Source organism: Ursus arctos, unplaced genomic scaffold (genome assembly GCF_023065955.2).
Source record: "Ursus arctos isolate Adak ecotype North America unplaced genomic scaffold, UrsArc2.0 scaffold_3, whole genome shotgun sequence".
NCBI classification, from domain to species: Eukaryota; Metazoa; Chordata; class Mammalia; order Carnivora; family Ursidae; genus Ursus; species Ursus arctos.
The window spans coordinates 52,546,082-52,564,243 of record NW_026622985.1 but is presented as its reverse complement, the minus strand read 5'-3'; positions in this window follow the sequence as shown (position 1 = coordinate 52,564,243).

Below are 18,162 nucleotides of genomic sequence, written 5' to 3'. Positions count from 1 at the left end.
CTTACACCCCACATCCAATTCATTAACAAATCCTGTTGACTCTACCTCCAAAACATCCACAATCCAACCATGCCTCCCACTCTCAGAGACCTTTCTGGGCTGACAGGCTATCACCTCTCCCTGAAGAGCTGAATCATCTCTAATTGCTCTTCCTGTTTCCCCCTTGCTCATCCCTCTTCCTCAGTCCAAAACCCAGAAGGATTTTCCTAAACCCTGTGTATCTCTGCCTGAAGATCCTGAAGCAAAGCATGAGACAAAGGCTTCTGTGTCCCAGCAAGCAGGAGGAAGGAACAGGCATTAAAATAGGGAAACAGGTAGAGTCAATAAAAGGAAAGTGTAACTCAATCAACTGATACTTTGTCCCCAGAGGAACTTGTAAGGGGTACCATGAACACCTCTCAGAGCCATGTACCTGGGAGAAGGGAAGAAGCATTGGCTTCTGTTTCCCAGTGATTAAGCGTGCTCCAAGGGCCTGTTGTCTACACACCCACCCCCACAATGCTATACTTGTGAGTCTGAGGGGATGTCCTGTACAATAAGTGTAGAGGAGCCCAGGGAGGACACCAGGTATGTGGCACAAACTAGCAGTAAGGCACTTGTAAAATTCAAGGTGGAAATGATTGCTACCATTATGACTAGAATAAGGGGCAAGACTGAGCCTGAAAAGATCATTTCCTACTGCTACTCTGTTTATAATCACCCAATAGCTTTCCATCTTCCCCAAGGTAAATCCAAAGGCTTCACCATTACCCATACCACTCTCCCCACTGTGCCTTGAAGACCTATGAAACATGCCCCTTCAAGGTCTTTGATCTTACACCTCCTCCTTATTCCCACTTGAGACCCTCTGCTCAAATGCTACCTCATCAGTGAGGGCTTCCCTGATAGGATCTTGCGTAGAAAGTCCTAAGGAATCCACCCAAAAACTATTTTAAAAGTTAGGGTACTAGACCAATATTCAAAAATCAATTGTATTTCTATACATTAACAATAAGCAATTCAAAAATTAAGAAAACAATTCCATTTACTATAGCGTCAAAAACTGTAACATACTTAGGAATAGATGTGATAAAAGAAATGCAAGACTTGTACACTGAAAACTATGAGATATCTTTGAAAAAAATTAAAGTAAGACCTAAATAAATGGAAACACATTCCAATGTTTATGGATTAGAAGACTTAATATTATTAATTGATTTAAAGACTCAAGGCAATCTTATCAAAATCCCAGCTACGTTTTTTTCAAAAGTTCACAAGTTGATCATAATATTCATACAGAAATGCAAGGAGTATACTGCTAAGCAAAATAAGTCTGTCAGAAAAAGACAAATACCATCTGATTTCACTCAAATGTAGAATTTATGAAACAAAACAAACAAGTGAAGGAAAAAAAAAGAGAGACAAACCAAGAAACGGACTCTTAATTATAGAGAACAAACTGATGCTTACCAGATGGGAGATGAAGGTGAGCAGGGATAGGTGAAATAGGTGATAGGCATTAAAGAGTATACTAATCATGATTAGCATTGAGTAATATATAGAATTATTGAATCTCCAAATTGTACACCTGAAACTAATATAACACTGTTTGTTAACAAGATTGGAATTAAAATTTAAAGCTTCATAAAAAATAAATTAATTAAAATAAAATCACTTTTATTTTAATAATAAAAAAAAAAGAAATGCAAGGTACCCAGAATAGCCAAAACAATCTTAGAAAGGAAGAACAAAATTGGAAGACTCACACTTTCTTATTTGAAAACTTACTGTAAGGCTACAATGATCAGGACAGTATGGTACTGGCATAAGGACAGATATAGATCAATGGAATAGAATTGAGAGTCCAGAAATAAATTCATGGATTGATGACCAATTGATTTTTGATAAGGGTGCCAAGAATAGTCAATGGGAAAAGAATAGTCATTTCTGAAACTACTGGATATCCATGTAAAAAAGAATGAAGTTGGGGGCGCCTGGGTAGCGCAGTCGTTAAGCGTCTGCCTCCGGCTCAGGGCGTGATCCCGGCGTTCCGGGATCGAGTCCCACATCGGGTTCCTCGGCTGGGAGCCTGCTTCTTCCTCTCCCACTCCCCCTGCTTGTGTTCCCTCTCTCGCTGACTGTCTCTCTGTCAAATAAATAAATAAAATCTTTAAAAAAAAAAAAAAAAAAGAATGAAGTTGGACCCCTATATCACACCAGAAATTAAAAATTAACTCAAAATGGGTGACAGACTAAATGTAAGAGCTAAAGCTAAAATCTTCTGAAAGAAAACATAGAAATAAATCTTTATGACCTAGGATTATCCAGTTTTTAAGATATAGTACCAAAAGCACTAGCAACAGAAGAAAAATAAATCAGATGTCATCAAAATTAAAAATTCTTGTACTTCGAAGGATACTATCAACATTGACATTGGTACAATCTATAGAGCTTATTCTCAGAGAAGGCAACCAACAGAATGGGAGAAAGTAAGTAACATATCCGATAAGGAACTTGTATTCAGAATATATAAAAAAAACTCTTACAAATCAGTAATTTAAAAGTTATGATATTGTACTAAAGTTACATAAAATGTAATATGCAATATATAACCTATTTATAATGTACGAAAGATTTAAACTGACATTTCTTCAAAGAAGACACACAAATGGGCAACATATACATGAAAAATCTGCTCAATCTCACTAGTCATTAGGGTTACCAAATCAAAACCACAATGAGGGGCGCCTGGGTGGCACAGCGGTTAAGCGTCTGCCTCCGGCTCAGGGCGTGATCCCGGCGTTACAGGATCGAGCCCCACGTCAGGCTCCTCCGCTATGAGCCTGCTTCTTCCTCTCCCACTCCCCCTGCTTGTGTTCCCTCTCTCACTGGCTGTTTCTATCTCTGTCAAATAAATAAATGAAATCTTTAAAAAAAAACAAAACAAAACAAAACCACAATGAAATATCATTTCACATTTACTAGGATTGCTATACTCTAAAAAAACAGACAACAAATGTTTGCAAGGATGTAAAAAAACTGCAAGCTTCATATATTGCTGGTGGGAAAGTATAAGCGGTGAAGACACTGGAAAATGGCTTGTTTTGGAAAACATTTTCTCAAAATGTTAAACATAGAGGTTTCCATATGACCCATCAACTTCAATCCTAGGTATAAGTCAAAGAATCATGAAAACATATACCTACACAGAAATTTGTACACTAATTTTCATAGCAGCATTGTTCACGATTACAAAAAGAGTGGAAACAACCTAAGTGTGTATCAGCAGATGAATGTATAAACAATATGTGGTACATTCATACAATGGAATGTTACCTAGCTTTAAAAAGGAGTGACGTACTGATGCATGCCACAACATTGGTGAACCCTGAAAACATTTAGCCAAGTGCAAGAAACCAGGCACAGAAGACCATATTGTATAATTCCATTTACATAAAACGCTCAGAATAGGAAAATTCATACAACAGAAAGATTAGTGGTAGCCCTAGGCTAGGAGAGTAATAAGGGATGGAAAGTGATTGCTTAATGAGTAAGAAGTTTCTTTTTGAGTGATGAAAATGTTCTAAAATTATATAGTGGTGATGGTTGCACCTAAAAACTACAGAATTGTACACTTCAAAAGGGTAAATTTTGTATGTGAATTATATCTCAACAAAGCTATTATTTAAAAAATGGCAACAATATGAAATGCTTGCAAGGAGGCAGAGAAACTGGATCGCTCACACATTGCTCGTGAGAATGTAAAATACTACAGTTATCATGGAATAGAGAGTGATAATTTCTTTAAAAACTAAATATACACTTATCATACCATTCAACATTCACATACTTAGGCATTTATTCCACAGAATAAAAACTTACATTCACAAAAAAATCTATACAATGATTGTTCCTACCAGTTTATTTGTATTAATCAGAAACTGGAAAGAGCCAAAACATCTGACAAAGGATGAATAATTGAACAAACTGATACGTACCATGAAATACTACTCAGCAATAAAAAGGAACAAATTTTTCACACACACAACTCAGGTGGATCTTAATGACATTATGCTGAGTGAAAAAATGCCAGTTTCAAAAATTCATATACCATATAATTCCAATTACAAAACATTATTTAAATGACAAAATTATAGACATGGAGAACAAATCAGTGGTTGCCAGTGGTTAGGGATGGAGAGAGGGTAGGAGGAAAGTGTGGCTATAAATGGGTAGCACCAGGGAGAGCTTTGTGGTGATGAGCTCATTCTATGCCTTGAGTAAGTTGGTGGTTACATAAATCTACATCTGTGATAAACTGACATAGAACTACACACACACACACACACACATACACATACACACACACTGTACCAAACAATGTCAATTTCTTCATTATAATATTGTACTAAAGTTATAAAAGATATAACCACTGGGAGAAAGTAGGCAAGAGTACATGGCATCGTTACCTCTGTGTACTATCTTTGCAACTTCCTATGAATCTATAATTATTTCAAAATAAAAGGTTAAAAATACCTAAAAACTCAAAAAACACTGTTCTAGAGGCTCTTTAAAAAGTCCCTTTATAAATGTTCCAGAAAAGGAAAACTTGACAAATTGGACTTAAGTGAATGAAAATCTTTGGCTCTGCAAAAGACTTGCTAGGAGAACAAAAAGACTAGCTACAGACTGAAAATAATATTTGCAAACAACATATCCAACAAAGGACTAATATCTATAATACATAAAGAAATCTTAAAACCCAAAAAGTAAAAAAAAATTAGAAAGTAAACAAAAAATACGCACAAACATTTTATCAAAGAGGATATATATATATATATGATGAACACATAAAAAGATGTTCAACATCATTAGGGAAATGCAAATTAAAACCACAGTGACATATCACTATGCATATATCAGAATTATTAAAATAAAAAATAGTAATAATAGTAATAGTAATAATATCAAATGCTGGCAAGGACAGGAAGAAAATGCATTACTCATACATTGCTGGTGGGAATGAAAAATGATATAGCTATTATAGGAAATTTAGCAATTTCCTTTCAAAACTAAAAATGAACTGAGGTGCCTGGGTGGCCATTGGGTTAATTGCCTGACTCTTGGTTTCAGCTCAGGTCATGATCTCAAGGTCGTGAGACTGAGCCCTGTGTTGAGCTCCTTGCTGGGCATGGAGCCTGCTTAAGATTCTTTCTCTCTCCCTTTGTTCTCCCTCTCACCCTCCACTCATGTGAATGGGCATGCACTCTCTCTCTCTCTCTCTCAAAAAAAAAAAAAAAAGATAAAAATGAATTTACAACTTAGAAATTGCACTCTTGAGTATGTATCCTAGCATAATCAAAACTTATTTTCATGAAGAAACTTGTACAGCTTTCTTCATGATATCTAAAACCTGCCAACTACCAAAATGCTCCTCAACAGGTGAATGGTTAAGTAAACTATGGTACATATATACCATGGAATACCACTCAGCAATTAAAAGGAACAACTATTGATATAGCAACTTAGATGAAAGTCAAGGAAATTATGAGTGAAAAAATCTAAAAAGGATACACACTGCATGATTACATTTACACATTCATGAAATAACATAATTATAGCAATGAAGAACAGATGAGTGGTTGCCAGGAGTTATGGATTCAGGAGAGAGGTGTGAGGGTAGCTATAAAGGAATATCACAAGAGAGTCTTGTAGTGATGACACAATCAAGAATCTTGATTCTACCATGAGAGACTGTGGGCTCTGGGAAACAAACTGAGGGCTTCAGAGGGGAGCGGGGTAGGGGATTGGGATAGGCCGGTGATGGGTATTAAGGAGGGCACATATTGCATGGTGCGCTGGGTGTTATATGCAAATAATGAATCATGGAACATTGCATCAAAAACTGGGGATGTACTGTATGGTGACTAATACAACAAAATAAAAATTATTTAAAAAAAAGAATCTTGACTCTACTCATGGTTACATGGAGATACAAATGTGATAAAATTATACAGATATACACACCCACACATATGCATGCATGCCCAAATGATACTTATATAATTGCTGAAATCAGAATAAGTTCTATAGATTATACCAATGTGAATTTCCTGGTATTGATATTACAGTTACACAGTTTATTAACACATGGAGAGGCTAGAGTTGAGGGGTACATAGAACCTCCCTGTACATTTGTTTGTGCCTTTTGGTGAAGATACAATTATTTTAAGAGTTTTTAAAAATAAATAAATTAAATTAAATAAATACAAATAAAAAGTTTTTTAAAAAGAAAGAAAACCAACTTCTCTCCCCAACCCCCATCTGTATTTCCTACTCTTCCTTTTCACAAAAAGGAAATTGAAGAGTAACTTCTTCAAATTTTAAATAGTGAACAATAGAGGCCTATTTTTCTCTGCTTACAGACTTCTGTTTAGATTAAATTATACATTAAATGAAAACATTCTACTAATATATTAATAGGGGAAAAATTAGGTCTATGAAATCATGTGGCCCAAATTAAAATGTCTAAAATTTATATAATCAAAGAAAGCTAAGCCCAACATCAAATTGTTAGAGAAAGTTTTTAATAGTTTTTAAAAGAGATATTACATGGCAATCAAATGCTTCATTAGCTTTAACACGGCCTACATTTAAATGTTTACATACTAGGTCCCCGTTTAATTGGAACTAACTGTGCACAATTCAAATATGCTTTTCCTGGATTTCAAAACTCTCCAAATGTAAAGACCATTTCCCCCCACTGGATTTACAAAGTGAGTTAAGATTTCAGAAAATTTTCCTCCTTTCCTTAGATAAAAGGTGTTAAGTATCTGCTTGGATTCAACTCCAACTTGGGTAATTCAGGAAACACTGATGATCTATAGAATGCATTATAGAAAAAAATCTGGTAGAAAAACGCAGAAGGAAAAACATGCTGAGAGCACCAAGAACTCTCCAAGAATGGGTATCTGACTTTAAAAAGAGGGCTAGTGAGAGAAGTCCAGGAAAAGTCCAAGCTGCAAAGTAAATTAGGATGATGCAATAGGAATAAAGATCTTTTAGGCTCTGAGAGATTTATAAACAGAATTCCCTAAAAGGGCTATGAGAACGAATTATGAAAGGAAGACTGTCTGGAAGTATCGCTATTTGCAAATCTCCCCTGGGTATTTTAATTTCCTTCACATGAGCATTAGCACAAATCTTCCTAAGTTAGTAGTCTGTGCTCTCATTTATTCAGCACAATTAATTTTGCCTCATCTTTTCAAGCTGTCATTTCCTGATGAGTTTTTCCTACTCTTCTTCGTTTTCTATTCCCCTTCCTTAAACTAGGGGTTTCAAATCACGGTCGCCATATTCTCGGTGTGGAGAGAGAGCCCTTTCACAGCAGATCCTTCAAGAAAAGCAAATCCTACCCAAACCTAATCATGGCATCTTTACACCCCATCGGGCTTGAGTCCAGATGGAAGGTGAAAGTTGCAGAGACCATACTTTCAGCATACAGCCCTTCCCAGGACAGAGCAGCCCCCAGGAACATGGAATTGAAGCCAGCTTCCACATCTTCAACTCCCAAGACTAAGAATAAGGGCCACCACCTTTCTTCTCTAGGATCCTATCTTTCTTCATAAGAAATTTCACAGAGGAAAACCAAGGCTCCACCCCCTGCTCCCATATTTTCAGTGGAAACCACCCTGAGTAAGCTGTCCCTGCCTTTACTACGACAAGGAAAAAAATATAGGTTAATTTATGATAGCCTCACCAACCCCCACTTAATTTCTCTCAATGCACGTATGAAGAGCTTCATGTAAATGATGTTCAGAGCATTATTTGTCCCCTTCACTCCTGCTAAGTGACATCAACTTTTAGTTTCTGGACTTAGTATCTGAGTGGTAAATACATGATACCCAAAAAAAGGACTATGAATTCAGTAATTTCTACGTTAGTGTTTTATTCATTATAGCAGCATAAAATGCTTATAAAATAGTTCAATTCATGTGCAAAGCCTATTATTTACTTAGTTCACAGCCAACATGTGATATATCCCTGTGCTGATGGATCCCTTTCAATAGTTCTTCATCCCATTCTCAGGTTGGAAAACACTGTTCTAGGGAATGTTCCTGAAGCAAGGAGTTGAACTGTTTCCTATAGCAGGAACACATTAGTCTGGGATTTTAAAAGTATGGCCATGCTTACATGCAAGTGAAATTTAAAATACCATGAAAAGAAAACACAATGTAAGGATGATTTGGAAGCTTCACTGAGCTATCCTGGGGAATCATTCATGAGCACCAACTGAATTGCACTGCCAGACAGGCATGCCACATGTGAGACCCTTATGTCAAGGCAAGTCTTTTCCAGCTCCCCAAACTGGGGAGAATCTTGTGTCACAATACGGCTTTCAATCTCACTCGCTATTTCTCTTTTTTCTGCTTCTTTTTTGATGTTTTGTTTCTGGGTGAGTTTGCACTGGCCACCATTTTTTCTGACTTTCATCAGAAGCCTGCCTTTGATTACATGGTCCAACAATCTGGTCTCTTTGAGTGGAAGATGACAGAGAATCTGGTTTCCGTTCAATGGAAGATGAAAAGAAATCTTCTCTTCATATTTATTTGTCTTGAGGATTCTGACATCTCCTGGTTATCTCTCTGTGTTTTGTCTTATTTATGCACCATTATGAGTTAAAATCACTTAAGAAGAAAAACAGTGTTTTTCCCACTAGAGTGGAGAGTAGCCTATGAATTAGGGAACAGCCAACCTGTGTGGCTTTGAGCTCCGTTGTGTATTCCTGGTCATCTTGCTACCCAGCCACAACCTACCAGTGAGTTTTGCAGATGCATGCTGTAGTTATTTCTGTAAGTCAAGTCGTCTCACTATGTGTGCGTAAATGAATATTGTCCTTTTCCTGCTTTGCGAGAGTAGAGGAATTAGCCTTTAAAATGGTTTATGAAATTTTCATGGTTGATTTCCCTGCCTATTAGAACCTGGACACAATAAATGCTCTCTTTATATAAATAAATAAATAGTTTATGAATAATTGTAGTTCTTTCTATATCTGCGTCCAGTAAGAGTACTTGTGCTCACCTTTTCTCTCAAAAATTTAGAAAATTAATTGGACATAAAAATCCGTAATGTGTACATGCTATAAGATATATAATTCAATCCAATCTACCACCATCGGGAAGAAACTACACGCAAAGATTTAAATTAATGAAACTGGTTTTGTGTGGCTTTGAAAACAGACAGCTCTGACCTCTGAAAGAGTTTTGTGTAGTTTGTACAATTTTGAAAACAACTGTGTGGATCAGCCGGAATGTGAGTTGGAATGGGCAAAGCAGGATCACTGCTGGCTTGTCTGGTGCTTTATGACCTCTAGAGAAACAGAAGGGTTCTGAGTACAGTAGCCTCCCTTACCCATGGGTGACACATTCCAAGACTCCCAACGGTTATCTGAAACCTCAAATAGTACTGAACCTTATACATACTACATTTTTATCTATGTGTACATGCCTAAGATGAAGGTTCATTTGTGAATTAGGCATAGTAAGAGATGAAAACAATAATAATAAAATACAGCAATTATAACAATATACTGTAATAAAAGTTATATGGTCTCTCAAAATATCTTACTGTATTGTACTCACCCTTCTTCTCGTAATGATGTGAGATGACAAAACGCCTGTGCGATGAGATGAAGGGACGCGAATGACGCAGGCACTGGGACCTAATGTTAGGCTCCTACTGATCTCGTTTCTGACAATAAGTCAGAAGGAAGATTATTTGCTTCCTGACTGAGGTTAACCTCAGGTAACAGAAACCACAGAAAGTGGAAGGGCAGGCCGGGGGAGGGGAGCAACTGGACACCACTTTTTCTTTTCTCACTCAAAAGAAAATAATTACATAGAAGTACCCAAACGAGCCAAGTCAAAATATAAAGAAAAATAAACCTCAGAGTTCATCCCTTAGCTTCACTCACAGTCTGACGGAACAAGCACCACAGAAAACAGCTTACAACAAAAGAAAGAAAAATCCAGCTATAAACTCTAGCTTGCCAGGAGCTGATAAGATTCTTCAATTATACAAGTGGGAAGTGTTTCCTGAGCAAACACACTGGTATATTTTGCCTACCTCCAGTGAAAATTAATAAATTAGGTTATCAATTCTCTAAAATTTATCAGCCCTCCTGTTTTGATTGGCTTATAAAGACTAATAAGCATACATACATTTAAAGTAAAAGAAATCAGGAATTTCCATAAAATAAACAATTACTTGAACTTCTAATGCTTTAAATAAGCTAGTCCTTTGAGAAAGCTTCAGACACTCTCTGAAATAGTATCTCAGGGGGAAAAAAAAGTGGGGGGGAGGACAGGGGATGTTAAATTAAATTATTGCCCTTGGTTGCTAAGTTCCAAGATAAGATGCAAATAAATACAAGCTGTTAGGAAAAAATAGTTCTAAGAGCTCTTCAGTACTTTTAAGCAAAAGTTAAAGAGTTTTTAAATGTATATAAATATAAAATGAAATTCAGACCATATTGCTGATCAAGGTGAATTCTTGAGAAAATAAATTTTCCCAGCATGAAAAATGTTAACATAGTAATGTACTTTACAAAAAAATTTGGTTTTATTTTCCCATGAAAAGCTATCTAAATTCTCTAAAATAATTTTATGGGTCAAGTAAATCTCACTTCCAAAAATATTTAGAATTACAGAAAATAAAAATCATAAATTCCAAATTAAATTAGAATAAACCATGTCTTTATTTAAAAGGACTGATTCTTAGAAATCTGTACTGAAAATTTAAATGTCACCTCTCTGGTAAGCCCATAATACCAACAGGAACTGTGTTTTACCATATTGCATAAACATAAATAAATAATTTCCAAAATCCTCAGTTAACTATGAGAAATTTGACTAACATTAAATTAAGACGTTTTTGGTTACTTGAACAATCCTTTAAAAATTTAAATTCATAGAAATAAAGAGAATGCAAAAACACCAAGCATAGTTTATATACATGCCTCTTTTTATACATTAGAGAGGAGCTATCAGTTAGTAGGTAGACACAGCTGCGCAGATACCTTGGGGGCATATTAGCATACACGTTTCTTTTTCCTACCTCAAGAAGGGTGAAAGGGATGCAGGTGACCACAGGCAAATGCATACTACGTGTGCATATGAGGCACGGCCGTCCAAACCGTAGCTCTGTCGGTCTGTAAGGAGCTTGTGTTGACGAACTGTTCTCAGCAATCGGTTTCCCAGAAGTCCACATACCTGTGGAGGGAAGTCAATCACCTGCGTTAAAGGTTGAAACCAATTAAGAAAGAGAATGAGACTATACAAGGTATAATCATTACAAAGGAATATGAAAATATTTATAAAATAATGGATGTGATTTTCCTGCTGGTTTACATAGGAAAAAGATTAATTTTGTCTTAAAATTTGATCATGTAAGAATGTGAAAAGAAATAGTAAAAAAAAAAAATTAAGGCTATCCAATGAGTTGTAGAAGGCCAGAGGGAAATGAATTATATTTTTCTTGGTCTTACACCTGCAAATAACGAGTTTGAAAGAAGTATCTAGGAAGTATTAAAATGTTTAATAAAATTGGCTTAACTTTGAGGAACTAATTTATAAGGTAGAATTCAGGGATAGGCAATCTGCTTCTATAAAGGACCAGACAGTAAATATTTTCAGCTTTGTGAGCCACAGGTCTCTACTGCAACTACTCGGTTCCTCTGTCGTAACCCCAAAGCAGTCACACAACAGATAAACAAACGGATGTAGCCAGATTTGACCCCTGGGCTCCAGTTTGTGGAGCCCAGAGACAGATAAAAGGCTATGAATTCTTTAAAGAAAAATGCTACATGGGTGGTATATAAAAAGAGTAAAACTAGAATTTAGTTTTCTTCCAATGAAAACGGCAAATTGATCTTTGAGTAACAGTGCTCTTCATGAGAAATAATAAAAATCATTCTATGCCTTCTCTATACTCAGCAGCCTCTTAACTTTCTGTACTTCCATTATTTGTTTTTGAATCAATTTTAAGAAAAGTCCACTTTTGAAAAAGCTACAATTTCTAACAATTATAGTTACAGGCTGCTAAGGTTATTTTCTTTCTCGTCTGAAGCAAATCATTTCTTGCCTGTAGGCACCTATGACATAAGCTCATACTCTATTTCCTCTGACAAATATTTTGGATGTTGTCTTTCCCAATTTAGGCCCCATATTCAAAATAACTCATCCTTTATAACCTAATCTTTGGGATTTTCCGGACTGGATAATATCAAAGATCTCCCCCCCACCCCGCCAACACATACACCTTATAAAAGAAGTACAAGAAACAACTGGATATGTTGGAAAGTCTCCACACTTTTACTTACCCCACACTATTTATCAAAGCCCACAATAATGAATAAGCTAGAATATCAAAAGGGAAGTTCAACCTCCCTAAGTCAATTATATACAAGTAAAATGTTATTAACATGAATATGTTTTGGAATTGAGTTATCTTTCAGATTGGACAGAAATATATTGATGGTTATGTACAAAGACCAGCATATTAACTCCCAACAACTGAATTTTCTTTTTAACTAAAATTGTTTCTAGGCTTAAATACCCTTGCTAATTAGAAAAATGATAACAGGGGTACCTGGGTGGCTCAGTCCATTAAGCGTCTGCCTTCGGTTCAGGTCATGATCTCAGGGTCCTGGGATCGAGCCCCACATCATGTTGTCCAGTTCCCTGCTCAGCGGGGAGCATGCCTCTTCCTCTCCGTCTGCTGCTCCCCCTGCCTGGGCTCATACGCACTCTCTCTCTCAAATAAATAAATAAAATCTTTAAAAGAAAGATGATAACACTCAGATTACAGTATGACTTAAAATGTCCTGAAAATTTGTCAATGTCCACAATATACTTTTAATCTAGAGGCAATCAGTGAGCAACTCCTTACAAATTCCAGAATACATTATACATCAAGAGAGGCATCCATCATCCTTTGTGACATTATCTATCATAATAAATTAATTCAAGTCAACTGATCTCATCACTGACAGGTATTTTTTGTGTTTCCCTCAAAGTTGCCTAAAAGTTCCTGCTACAAAATTCGGATCAGAAATCTGAGTCTTCTGGAAGAAATATCAAAAAAGCCTCAGTAAATTCTATGTTCTCTTAACCAGTTATATTAAAGTAATAGACTAATGGGTGTAGGCTTGCCAGGGGAAACGGACACTGTCATCACTAACAGATATCTGTCAGTGTGTACCAAGGGTAAGCAAACAAATTCATGAAAGTAGGCTGCAAACTCACCTAAGATCAGCAAAACAAGAATGGCCTAAAACAAATGAAACTGACTCGGGTGTGATTGATGATGTAACTTTCACATGAGAAAATCCTTTCTTCTTGATCTGTCTCTATACCTCAATTTAATAGACTATACATATAAACATATGTGTGTGTGTGTATACATATATAACTAAAATAAAATACTCTTCAAGTGGTATCTTGTTTCAATCAAACTCAAAATTCAGGAAAAAATCTATGAAAGATCTTAAAATTATAACCTAATAAATCATCAGAAAAATCTAAGATCTATGATTCTGGGAAAAGTGACATAAATTGGCCTTTTTTATAAAATAACTCAAAATAGGGATAACCATGATTAAATATTATGCAAAGTACTTTACTAAATCTTTTTACTTTCTGAGATCATGTTATTTACATAGATTTAGTAAGAATATGTCCTCCCTTATGCCAGAATATAATTGAAAAAATCAAATTTATAACCTTCCCCATGCTAGAAATGTCACATAGAAAAAAAAATTTCATTTAATTGGGTATAATAATAAACTATGATTAAAGAGTAGAAGCTATACATCATATGTGAAAATGATGTCTATAAATTTTCTATTGAAAATTGGGTTGCTACCTGTTTTGTGGCTCGTGATATCCTAACTTTATTGATCGTACAGAATGTAATGTCCCGACTGGAAACAGGGAGAAGAGTAGAAGCCCCTACAGTATATAGGTACTACAGACAAAACCTGAGAGAACTGGACAGTTCTTTGTACCTGGTCTCAGTAAACAAACTAATAAGGGAATAAACATACTTCTCACACATAAAAAGGATAGAAACTCAGCCCTGAAGCCTTTTTAAAACTTTCAGACAGAAACTAACTCCCAAGCCTTAGTATCCTATGGCGCTAGTTTTATTAACCACATCAAAAGGAGGTATTTGTGCATTAATCAGCATTCCCTGTTATACTTATAAAACCAGCCAAATAAAACACCAAATTAGTTATGTGAATCATAAAAATTCCAAGCACACAGATGTGATGAAACTGGCACCTTTGAGGAAGAAGGGCTAGGAGGGTCTATGAAAGCAAGACTGCTACCTTGCTCTGCCTCTTTTATGAGTTACTGCAAACCAAGCCCAACACTATTAAGCACTTTGCACCTGAGAACAATAATAACAAGAAAACAACCAGGATTGCCCTGTCTCGCTCTGATTCTCAAAATAAATGAGACCTCCAGCCATTAGGTCACTACTCCTTAAAAACAACAACAGAAACTTTATTCCTGACTTTGGAAGTCTTGCTGCCCCCAAATACAGGATCACCTTTGAATATATGATAATCAAGTGAGAAAACTGTTGTTTTTCCACCATCAACATACTACAGTCGTCTTGGTAACTAATTTCTTTTCTTTAAATAACCGTTACATATTTTATTTGGAAAGCTGTCTTTAAAAGCCTGGACTCCCTTGCAAAAATCTCTTGGCAAGTAAGCTCCTTTTCTGTTCTGAATGCTTTTGTCTCTGTGGCTTCCTCCCACATGTAAGCCCCCTGTTCTTCTACATGGAGCCCCTGCAAAGTAGCTTCGAGAAATTCCCTGTGAACTTGTACTAGACACCCTGACCCTGGCACGGTTACAACTAGCAGGCCACCACCACTTTGTAGCCTGGGGGATGTCCACTCCCAGGTCCTGGAAAGCCGTGAACGGCTCTAAGGCTCGGTTGTTTGCATCTGGCAGGAACACACAGCCATCTCTCTGACACCACCAGGTTATCATCCCTTTTCAGCCCCGCAAGCTTCTTTCAACATGCTCCCCTTCCCGCTTCAAAATGACCCTGAGAGGGAGGAAAGAAAAGGCAGGCTCAGAGGAGGTCTTCGGATATTAAATCAGCCCAAGCAAAGAAAATCCACAGTGGATAAATCTTCTATTTCCTTTCCCTTCTGAGCCTGTCTGTATGAGCAGAGTCACCCTGCCTCTCAGCCGTTATCTGCCTCTTCAAAAAGTTAATGTAGCTCCCAATTAGATCTTTTTTTCCTCCTGTTAATCTTGGTTCTGAAACCAGACTGCTGCTCTTCCTCTGCTGTCATCCCAGTAAGCCAAGTCTCAATTAGCCAGCCTCGTGGTGATTACCATCTTGTCGCTTCACTCTTCAGACATTCTTTAATTTCCTGGAGCATGCCAGCCCCCTTCCTCCCATCTTCCCTCCTTTCAAAGCCCTTTTGCTAAAACTGCAGCCCACAATGTCTCAAGCTGTATCATTCTGCAGGGGGTGGAGGGCTGACAGGAAGGATGCCTTTTCCAGTCCGTCCAGACACTTTCGCATGTAAGGAATCTTAGAAGATGAGAGTTTTCTCCTGGTGGTACCACGAGTTTCTGATTGTCCCAGTGAGACCCTCTCCTGACCCTGTGGGCATAAGGAGTTTAGGTGGAGGGGCCGCTGGGTGCCTCAGTTGGTTAAGCATCTGCCTTGGGCTCAGGTCATGATCCCAGGGTCCTGGGATGGAGCCCCACGTCGGGCTCTCTGCTCAGCAGGGAGTCTGTTTCTCCCACTCCCTCTGCCACTTGTGCTCTCTCGCTTGCTCACTCTCTCTCTCTCTCTCAAATGAATAAATAAAATCTTAAAAGAAAAAAAAAGTTTAGTTGGAACTAGTCCCCAAAGCAGACGTTAGCTTTAAAAATAAAATTTAAAAGAGAAGGAGGAGGATTCAGTCTCTTGCTTTCAACTATAAAAGATGCCTGGCTAAACCCATTTATCAAAAGTTAACTCAAAATTTTTAGAGTTCTATTCTAGTTCTGCCAATAACTGAGTAGAACCTTGGGCAGATGTTGAGTAGAGCCAATTCACATTTTGACTGCAGTATTTTTGTTTATAAGATTAGGTGTCTTCTGTTTAACTTATAGCTAAAAATACAAATTTATTCTCTATTCTATTCTAAAGGCACACTAAAATGAGTACATGGGAAAGAGACAAGGAAAATGACAGAAGAGCACATAAGAAAAGTCCACAAAATTTGGAAGCTGGAATATGGATCAAGAAATTAATAGAGAAGATAAATCCCAAGTGAGGACTGCATGAGAGAGGGATGAGAGTGAGAATCCGTCATCTCACACTGCAGACCCTCGGAGGACTCACAACCTGGAGAAGAGGAGCCGCAGAAGCTGGGAACAAGGCAGGTGGCTGAAGGGCAGAGGGGAGGGAAACAGCACTGAAAGGCGTCAGCAGGGGGCGCAGGTTGGCTCCGTAGCTCAGTAGGGGGAGCGTCGGGCTCTTGATCTCAGGGTTACGAGTTCAAGTTTGAGCCCGTGTTGGGTGTAGAGATTACTGAAAATGAAAACATATTAAAAAAAGAGGGGGGTACCTGGGTGGCTCAGTCAGTTAAGCGGCTGCCTTCAGCTCATGTCGTGATCTCAGGGTCCTGAGATTGAGTCCCACATTGGGCTCTCTGCTCAGAAGGGAGTCTGCTTCTCCCTCTCATTCTCCCTCTGTGCTCTCCCTCTCGCGTGCTCTCTCTCTCAAATAAATAAATAAAATCTTTAAAAAAAAAAAGGTCACCCTCAGAAGGTTGAACCCCAGCTCCCTCCCTGCCCACCAACCAGACTATATACCTTCTACCTTCTGTCTTCCATTGCAGGGCACTGGGGCTTCATTCTGGTAGGGAACTGAACTAGAGTGTCTCCAAACCCCAGTGCACCAGGCAGAGCAGAGGCATCTACTGAAAAGTGAGGCTAAAGAGATACGTGGAAGTCTATCTCCTGAACCAGAAGACTACCAGCCCCCTACTCAGCTTCAAAACTGCTCAGCTAATCGGAGGGCAGCCATGCAGAAGGACATTGGTAGATTCTTCTCTAAAGAAATCAAATGGTCCCAGAAAAATGAGTACAGGGGAGGAAAAAAATTCTTCTACTCTCAGATTCGGTAGCTGGGTTTGTGAAATAAAGTGACAAGAAGACATATTAACAAGAAAAAAACAATGTATTAACATGTGTATCCTGCATACATGTGGGAGAACTCAGTGATGATCAGAAGGGGTGGATAGAACTTGAGGTTTATGTAGCATCTTAACAAACAACAATACATTTTTGGAGAAGTGACAGGAATAGGAAAAAGAGGTTTAGGCTTTTACAGATGGCAGACTGTGGGAATGTAAATAAATGGGGGACACTTGGGGCACCTGGTGATTCAGTCCATTGAGCATCTGACTCTTGATTTTGGCTCAGGTCATGATCTCGGGGTCATGAGACTGAGCCCCACTTTGTGCCCTGTGTGCACAGAGTCTGCTTGGGCTCCTCTCCCTCTGCCCCTCCCCCTGCTCACGCACATGCTCTCTCTCTCTCTCTCCCAAATAAAATAGGGACGCCTGGATAGCTCAGTCAGTTAAGCATCTGCCTTCAGCTCAGGTCATGATCCCAGAGCCCTGGAATTGAGTCCTGATCGGGCTCCTTGCTCAGCAGGAAGCCTGCTTCTCCCTCTGCCTGCCACTCACCTCTCTCTCTCTCTCTCTGACAAATAAATAAATTAAATATTTTTAAAAATTAAATAAATAAAATAATTTTTTTTAAATGGGGGACACTAATGGAAGATAAGAGTTACTTAATTATTTATTATGTAGATTCTTCTTGGTGCCTGTCTCTGGGTTAGTAAGAGTCTAGAGTTCTCTCCTGGTGATTAAGAGTTCTTCCCTTCCTGATACAGGAAAAGAAGACACCTTTATAAATTTATGTCCAGCTCTTAGGCAAATAGGGAGAGGGCAGAGAGTTTTCCTTGTATCTGCTTCTTCCCAGTTGCCTTTAACCCAAAATAATCCTCATGTCAAAGTGTCATATTTTGGAATGACCTATTCTGATACCCTGTATAACCCATAAAAATGATCCACAAGGGCTGAGTATTTGGGTTT